We start from the raw sequence: 10,451 nt of genomic DNA, 5'->3' as shown, positions 1-10,451 counted from the left end.
CTGAACATGTCTGCATGCATTCTGTTTTGGTTTTTATTTTTTATTTTTATTTTATTTACTCCATTTATGCATGCATGCATTCTGTTTTAAATGTCATTTTTTTATTTACTTCATTTATTTGTGCATGCATTCTATCTTGCATGTCTATTTTTATTTTATTTTCAAATATGAAATATGAACAAGCAGCCTCTGTGATCTAAAGGTAAAAGTACCATGGTAAAGGCCCATAAAGAGATGTTTTTCCAGCACTGATACAGAGCAGCTTTTATCCTCCACTGGACCTAATTGTAGGAGATTACATCCCACATTAATTACTTTCCATCTTAATGGCTCTCTTTATAAAATGACAATTACTGTAAAACTGAAATGTTCTTTCACTGAATGAAACCTCGTGGCTGGAGCGTGTGTGCATGTGCAGCGATCGTGAACACATGCATCTTTTTTTTTGTGATTAATGTTTTTGGTTGTTAAGTGTCACTTCTCTCATTATTCTGCCTCTCAGCTGCTGTCTCACTTTCATTATTCTTTTACAGAGAGCACAATCCCAGAATGTTCTCTGGAAACCAAATCAATTGATGATGAGAGAAGTGTTGATTATAAAGAGGTGTGTGTAATTCATTCTGAGATCTATTGATAAAACGTTAATAGAACCTTCATTCAAAGTTATCTGATTTTTAGTGATGTTCTCCAAACATGATCACAAAAACATTGTTCAAGTATTTTTCCTGAAGTATTTTATTTGAATGTTCGAGTAACGCTTTTTAAATGTTGCTACTTGTTTCAGAATGTTCAGAGAACTTTCAAAAGTAACGTTTACATAAAAAGAACTTTCGTAACTTGATGGGAACATTACCAAAACATTCTTAAGACACATTTTTTGTTAGTTTGCATGAAGTCTTTTAAGTTGAAATAAAAGATTAAATGCATGTTGAGAATAGTAATATTTAGGATGCTTGCGATACATAATATAACAATGTTCTACATAAGTAAACATATTAAGTGAAAATGAAAATAACTTGTTATTTATTACTTGGTTTAATAATTTGTGTTGGGATGATGGCAGCCTGAGACGGATATTAGGACAGTATATTATACAGTGTCTGGAAGAGTAAAACTCATAAAACCAAGAACAGAAAGAAGCTCAAAGGATTCACACTGTTTTATGTTTCTATATGAGATGTGGAATTATGGGACTGCATTTGTTACAGATATTAGATTTTAAGAGCTTACTCTTTAAGGAATGTGCTGTTTAAAAGTTTGTTTCTGAAAGAGTCTCGACGAGACTGTATTTGAATGATCAGAAATACAGTAAAAATAGATAAATATTATTAAAAATCAAAACAGCAGTTTCTATGTTAATGTCTGCTAAACTGTAATTTATTTCTGTGATCAAAGCTGAATTTTCTTCAGTGTCACACGATGCAGAAATAGCTTTTAAATTATTTGATTTGCTGCTCATAAAAATATGTGACCATGGAACACACATTTTTTAAATTGAGATGTATTCATCATCTGAAAGCTAAATAAATAATATTGATGTCTATTGATGTGTGGTTCGTTCGGAGGACAATATCTGTCTGAGACACAACTATTTGAAAATCTGGAATCAGAGGGAGCAAAAAAGTTCTTATCAATGCATATTACTAATCAAGTTAATCAAATTAAGTTTTTATATATTTATTCCTCAAACACCAATATTGAGAGTAAATCATCACTACCATAAAAAAGGTAAGAAAATATTATAAAAAAAATAAAGAATTATCTAAATATATTTAAAAAATTACGTATGTTTTTAACCAATGTTTTTTCCCTCTTTTACATTTGCAAGAAAAATAATATAATATTTTTGAAAGTATAAAAAAATTAGCTTTAACCTTCAATCTAAAAATATCTAAAAAAAATTGATTTATTTTGTGCATTTTTATTAAATCATATTAGCAGTCTAATCTAAAGACAAATCTAAAGAACTGTTAAAGGTTTAACCAATACTGTATATCTTCAAAACATACACACATATATACAGTAATAAAGGATGAGAAAGACAATTACAAGTGATAAACAAAAAGTACTTTCAGTCGGAAGTTGGTTATGGGTTTTTCTCCGATTAGAAGTGCATCTGAATGTCAGATTGTGTGTGAATGAAGACATTTTCCCAGCTACAGAAGCATTGCTCCGTACAGAAACATCTGGAAAGTGCACGGTGCATGTAATGTGTTCTCAGCTGCTGAGAGAGACTAAACATGTCATGCATCAGTGCACGCTGTTTTAAACAAGATGTTCTCATCATCAGAATCAAGTGCATTTTTCTGCTCATCACATCATTTGTGCGTCGCACTCAACATATACATTTTATCAGTTCATTTATTTCCTGAGATCCAACCCATGACCTCGGTGTTGCAAGCGAAGAATGCAAGGGTGATTCCTAAAGCTGTTTTGCTTTAATGAGCTTGATTTGTGAAGATATTTGTGTATTTCTGTCCAGACGGAGCAGCTGAACCCTCAGACGCAGATGTGATTCAGCTCTAAAACATACCGAAGAGCACAATAATGTGAGGAGCAGAAACACAATCAGCTATTAGTGTTTAAGAGTGATCTAGAAAAATATTGATGGGGCGGCGAGAAGAGGGGAATTTTTGAGGGGTGCCAACATATGGCAGGTGTATATATACTGAATTTAGTCACAGTTATCACAGATTGATGATGAATATATGTGCACACTACAAAAGGACACGACTATCATTTACAAACTTAATCTGTAACTGTTGAGATGCCACTGTTGTGCCCCCTTCCTCAAATATGATGATGAAAAAACACCTACCATAGGGGTGAAAAAGAACTTTAATCAAATAAAAAACTAAATTAATAAATTGTATTATTTACAACTCACAATTGTAGCTCTCCACATCTACCTGTAGCTATAACTTTATTATGACTCTAATTTATTTTATAGTCTCAAGCATTCAGAAATCATGCAAAAGGAAACTAAGCAGTTTTACTATGATAAAACCATGGTTTATTTCTGTAAGGGTTGTGATATGAATGGTTTTTGTTGAAGAAATGATAAAGCCTGTGTCATCTATAGCAAAAAGGTGTCCAAAAATGAAAGATGAAGTGAATATCTGAATTAAATGTTTGGTCAGTCGCCTAAACAAGGATTTGATCGTCCTGTAAGTGTAACAGCAGCAATCACATGGCATTTGTAATAACATGTACATAAACTGTTTATTTTGTATTTGCCTACATTATGTATTTTAACAGTGTTATTATTAACCAATCATTATTGCCTCATTATTTTTTTTATATAATGCATTTTAAGTCATTTTAAAGGCTATTGATGGCTTAGGTCTGTTTTTATAACAACAACAACAACAAATATTACAGTATATTAACACTTTGCGAATTATTATTTGAAGTAACAAAACATGGTTAATTTGCAGTTACCATGGCTACAAGAACAATGATTTGTGGTGTTATTGTTAAAACCATGGGTCATTTTCGTAAGGGAACCTGAAAAAAAAAAATCTTTCACAGGAATGTGCCTGAAAGTGATTAACGGGCCTCGTTTTTACTTAAATTATTTATACTTTATTTTAATATATATTAAAAATGTATAAGGTGTGCATTGTAGCTGACTCCTAAATGAACACATTACAATTACAATTACAATCTCCTAAAATGCTATTGAGCTTTAAATTTGCGTTTGAGCCCATGTGAAAGAGTAGTATAATTTACATTTGATTTACAGATCAATCATTTGAGTCAGTTTGAGAGTTCGGAGCGGGATCGCGAATCATTTGAGTCAGTTTGAGAGTTCGGAGCGGGATCGCGAATCATTTGAGTCAGTTTGAGAGTTCGGAGCGGGATCGCGAATCATTTGAGTCAGTTTGGGGATCACGAATCATTTGAGTCAGTTTGAGAGTTCGGAGCGGGATCGCGAATCATTTGAGTCATTTGGGGATCGCGAATCATTTGGATCTGTTCGGGAGTTCGTAGCGGGATCACGAATCATTTGAGTCAGTTATGGGGATCGTGAATCATTTGAATCAATTCGAGAGTTCGCAGCGGGATCGCGAATCATTTGAGTCAGTTTGAGAGTTCGGAGCGGGATCGCGAATCATTTGAGTCAGTTATGGGGATCGCGAATCATTTGAGTCAGTTTGAGAGTTCGGAGCGGGATCGCGAATCATTTGAGTCAGTTTGGGGATCACGAATCATTTGAGTCAGTTTGAGAGTTCGGAGCGGGATCGCGAATCATTTGAGTCAGTTTGGGGATCACGAATCATTTGAATCAATTCGAGAGTTCGGAGCGGGATCGCGAATCATTTGAGTCAGTTATGGGGATCGCGAATCATTTGAATCAATTCGAGAGTTCGTAGCGGGATCGCAAATCATTTGAGTCAGTTTGAGAGTTTGGAGCGAGATCGCGAATCACGAAAGATTCGCACTTGTAAATTTTCAAATTGGCTATAACCTTTAATTGCAAATGCAAAAAGGCTTTCTTTTAGGGTGGCATTTGCAAAATATGATAAATAATAAAATATATTATATACAGCAAACATTTTTTAAATAAAATAGATTAACAGATGAACAATTTAATCTTGAGGGGAAAAAAACAGAACCATTGCCTCGGCAAATACCTGAAATAAATAAGTTGAAGTACTAAAATTACAAAAAATTAGACAGAAATTATGAATCAAAACCGCATCTTCTTTAAAATATTTAAAATGGTTTTCAATATTTGAAATAATCCTGAAAATAATGTAAAAATGATGACAAAAAACCTTAGAGAAAATAAAAAACCGAAAAATCTGAAATATTAGAAAATGAAAAAGTGATTAAAAAAAAGTGAATTAGAGCTGTAAAAAAGTAAAAAATACAAAAAGCATGAAATTAAATAAAAAATAAAAATACACTCAAAATAGAACGTTAATTTTAAATATTTATGAAATAATACTGTGGTTTTACTAAACAGTTTCCTGTTTGCTTGGAAGTGAAAAAGAGATACATTCATCCATTAACTCACTTTATTATGAAATCCTTGAAGTAAACATACATCAAATTGATCATAAATTATTTTGCATAATTTAATCGCTGTTGACTAGATGCTTTTCCCAAATAAACGGCTCATGTGATTGGAGGAGAGCTTGACAGATGCTGAAAGATGCCCCACAGCAACTTAAAAAGTTTAAAAATAAACCAATAAACCATGTCATTATCAATGGCTAATTAAGCTTTTACCTGCTCATTAGCAGAAAAGCAACCAAGAAGAAAACGAACGTCTCAGGAGCCTCTTCCTCAGAAACAGCGTCTGACACTTTCTCCTGATTCCTCACATGAATCTGTCAAAACATGTCCAGGTTATATCTCACTCCACCATCAAAGGAAAATATGAGACATGAAGGCTATTTTAGGACAGCGCCGACTGTCAGCTTTAAGACATTTTCATGGCAATTAAGCACATTTGCGAGAGATTTGTGTCTTTATATCCACTTGAATTGTCTGAAAGCTGTATTTCTTCTGATACAAACACAGTGTGATTTCATCTGCTTTAATTACTCTTCATAATGGTTACGAATCTACATTTACATCATGCAAATGAGCAGCCTGAAGCAGTAACACACCATGATATTGCTTTTACCTCCATATGAGGATCATTTCTAACAGCAGTAATGTTTATGTCTGTTTCAGAGCAGAACACATTAACTCAGACGAGACAAAAAGAGAATTATTTAACATTTGGCTCAATTCAATGCTCTACATAAGAAGAATTGCTACATACGGCACAATACTGTAAACGGCTTACTTTCACTATAAAACACCATGTGAAACTGTACACAGCGTGCTATTAAATGCCACATGACCTTATTATGATGCATGTTTAATTAACCAATCATCATCTCTGAAATAAATACAGCTATTTTGCATTTTTAATCCAGTTTGGTGTAAAAATGACACATTTTGCCAGTCGAATCGAAAAGAGTCAAAAAAACATAAATAGATGGGGTATAAGCAATTTTGACATCTGCAAAAAAACAAACATATTTCATCATAAACATTTCATATAGTGTAGGTTGTATGCATACAAAAAAAAAAAACATTGTAAATAATAATAATAAATAATTAAAAAATAAGAAATGAAAGCTGTGCTTGCCAGAATAATTCTGTAAAAATACAGTTAAACATTTAAAACTTAAAAAGAAAAAGAACAATCTGTAAATATTACTTTACTTAGTTTAATATGAATATGAAAAAAAATGCTGTAAACTATTAACTATTAGAGTGTTACTCTTTAATATTAGTTAATACATTAACCAATGTGAACTAGCAGGGCCAGAAAAATACGTAGCATACACGATATATACAGTAGTAGCCTATGTTATTCCTAAGATGACCTATGTTTGTTTTTAAAAAGAAATTGTTATATAAATGATTAAATAAGAGCAGTGATGCACTCACGGCCATGTGTGAATGTGATGATACGGTGAAATCAGTGGCATGCAGGAAACTTGCTCATTTTAGAGTAAATATAGATTCAGTGTGAGCATGTACAGAACTGAGCTGTGTGTTTACTCATGGACATCAGAGAGGCTGGTGATTATTAGCGTTCGCATGTAAATCTGTGGCTCCCGCCGCTCATGCTAATTAGATAATGCTTCACTTCTAGCAGCATCACACACTTGATGAACGCAGTCCTGCGGGATCGATTCTCCAGAGCGCCTGACAGCACAGATTACCATGACAAATTAATGGCTCTATAATTTGATTTTCCAAGGATATTGATGTCTAAGTGACTCCTGAGGTGAGCAGAGAGATGTTTGAAGTCCATTTTCCACAGCCAGCGGATAATCACATCTATATGCCAATAATATCTCACGAGGGCCTTTCCCAAACACACACACACACAAATACATACACACACACACACACACACACACACACACACACTCTCTCTCTCTCTCTCACACACACACACACATAAGTTATAGTTATGGTTGCATTAGCAAACACCATTACTAATTCAATAAATCCTGCGATTTCAGCATGACGCTCTTAAAACAACACACTATGCCAGATATTCTATAGCAGTTCTCATGCAATCAGTCAGGACTACTTTATATTCGGATTCGATCCCACAATGTGTAGTTTCCTGCTGTTTCACAAGCTCTTTCAAACAATAATCATTCCTATACCAGCAACATCCAAACTTACTGAGTACAGAATCAGCCGCAAGTCAATCTATAAAGGGATGGATGGACAGACAGATAAATAAAATAAATGTATAAAAATAAAAAATAAAATTTAAATGAAAACGAATTTAATTTAATTTAAATGAAAACAAAATCATTAAAAATTAACCAAATTATTATAAAAAAAAATAAAAATGAAAATAATTTAAATAGAATAAATAAATACACACAAGGCACACTACAAACAGCATGGTATCTCTGTCAAGCCAACATAACTACCTAATCTTTTAAAATTATAATTGCAAAAGACCCACACAAATGCGGATTGTGTGTGTGGGCTTTGTCACGGTGAATTATCTAATACAGGGATTTAAGTGGCTTTTAATTTGCCTTTATGGAGCAACAAGCACATGTTTTCCTGCAAACAGTGAGTGTGGGATCATATCAGCGACCTCGTACGATTCACTGATCTCATTTCCACCATATTTCCGAGATTATATTGCAAACATCAGACAACACACTCGAACGCGAAACAGGATTATATCCAAATTAAAGCATTTATGATAAAACCTGGATCATCTTATTGATAGACAGCAACAGATCCAGGGTTTGTCTGATTCTAGTCAGTAACCAAATGGGTTATTATCTTAAAAACAATGCTAATTTAATAATAATAATAACATGAAGAGATGAATAAAAAAAATGTTTAGGTGATATTTCACCCCAATATTAAAAGGGGGGGGGGGGGGAATAAATGTTAAGCATACAGAAAATTACATTTTTTATTATTTAAATAATCATAAATTAATATAAATAATACTAATAATATATAAAATAATAATTATTATTATTATTAAATTCATAATATTAGTCATATATTAATAATTGCATCTATTACATTTTATAACTGGAATTTTAGTAATGCATTTTAATATTTTGAGCACTTTTCCTGCATTATTATTAAAAAAAAACATAATTTTCAATCAAATTATGCAATACAACAAATACGACAATGACCACATTATTAACTGCTGAAATAATATGTTGTTGTATTTAATCAAAATTTACAGTATTAAGAATGGGAGCATAAAATATTTAATTATATAAACAAATAAGTACAAAAACAAAACAAATCTACTAATAATGATAATGTAGGCCTTATTTTCTTTATGTTAAATATTGCATAATATGGGATAATATTATGGATAATAATTTTACAAAATAAACATTTAAACCAATAAGGACTAATATTTTTATTTGTGTAAAATATAATTATTTAGTCTTATAAATGGGTGAAATATGACACTGATGCTCACTGAAACACATAAAAAGCATGACATATTTGATATCTATAAATTGCATTAACTAATGTATGCATGTATTTATTGTTTAACAGCAATTAAACAGCTCAGTTTGTATTTGGTTTGGTCTCAGACTCTGATGATTAATGTCGCTGGTCCATGTCTTTCATGAGCGAGCAATAGTGAGGTCAAACGCTTCCCTCCAAACACGTCAGAAGATAAACTGTGTGTGACTGAGAACAAACATGGCAACTCATCTCCAGCACTTTGCCCTTTATATATCTCACAGCCACTCTGAATTAAGCCAACATGATCGCAGCTCACACACACACACACACACACACACACATACACTCACACACACTCACACGCACACACACACAGGAGCAGCATCAGTCGAGAGGTTACAGATGAGTGAGATGATGCAAGGATAAATCATAAAAAACATATCTAAAACTAGTCAAACTGTTTCAAACCTGGTATTGCTTTCAGCTCATTTTTGAATAATATTTGTACAAAGAAATAATAATAATAAAATAATAAAATAAATAAAAAAATATTAAAATAAAATAAAATAAAAAATTTAATTTAATTTAATTTAATTTAATTTAATTTAATTTAATTTAATTTAATTAGTCAACATGCTTTACTTAACCAATTTTAACTTCATTTTTAAAGTTATATTGGATTAAAATCAATTTTGTAAATCAGATTAATGAAATTTAAATTAAAATTACAGTTTTAATTTACTTAAAGGTGCAGTGTGTCATTTTTTATTTATATAGCGATGAGGTTGTGAATTGCAACCACTGGCTCAGAAATAGCTCAATCTAAGGAAAAAAAAAAAAAAGTTCTTTATACACCTCTGAAAACATAGTTTTGTTTTAATATATTGCATTTATGTAACAAAACGTACACATTGCATCTTTAATTTTTGGAATCTGATTACATAATTGATTTCATATCATCAGCTGCTACCCAGAACTGCAGACAAATAATGATCCTCACATGAAGTGCATGAGAACATCGACTGTTTGTTAAGATAACAACACCACACTCTCATGAAAGTACATCGGCTAAATCAATATTCAATTACACTATTTTAGTCCATTTTTTTTTTTTTGTATTGAACAAATTAGCATAGCATTTTTTATAAGTAACATTTCTCTCACTTCAATCCATTGTGTCATGCACTATTTGCGTTTGTGTTTTAGAACTGATTTTTTGGTTGTTGTTGTTGTTGTTGTCTGTGTTGTCAAAAGTAAAACGAACAGATTTCAGTAAACTGAAAAGCACAGGTTTTATTAAAAAAGGCCAACTTTGATTGGGCTGTTTGAAGTATACTGTGATGAATACACACTGATTATAATTTATATGCACGAAAACTACATCTTGAAAAGACTCCGAGCACTTATTCTGAAGGCATTGAAAATTACTGGAGCAGGTTCTTCAAGTAAAAATTACATTTAGATTTTTTATAAAGTACAAACCGAATGTGCCACTTGAACGCCAAAGTCATGGGTTCGATTGCCAAAGAATGCATTAACTAATAAAATATGTTGAATGCAATGCAATTCGATTTGAATAAAATTGGCTGTTAAATGCATGAACGAAAAACACTGTCCGTTTGAAAGCTGTGTTGCTCACAAGAGTTAAAACAGACCCTGCTGCATGTATTAAGAGAAGAAGTGCACACAACAGCATTGCAATATGGCAGTGTTACCGGACTTAAAGCAATGCAGCGTTCATCTGTGTCTGCTGCTCTTAATGAGAGCCACTGCGTCTCTTCTCTCTGTGGCTCATTTGATTTCTTATTCTCTTTATGATATTGTGGGCTGGCACAGGGGCATGATTGCGATGTTTTTCAGCACATCCAGCCCACTCAAGCTCTCATTAGTGGCTTGTGTTCTACACGTGAAGTTCATGAGTTTTGTCGTTTCTGTATCCCTCGAGAAGCCTCATG

This window comes from Carassius gibelio, chromosome A20 (assembly GCF_023724105.1).
Source record: "Carassius gibelio isolate Cgi1373 ecotype wild population from Czech Republic chromosome A20, carGib1.2-hapl.c, whole genome shotgun sequence".
Taxonomy (NCBI): Eukaryota; Metazoa; Chordata; class Actinopteri; order Cypriniformes; family Cyprinidae; genus Carassius; species Carassius gibelio.
This window is presented reverse-complemented; position numbering follows the sequence as displayed.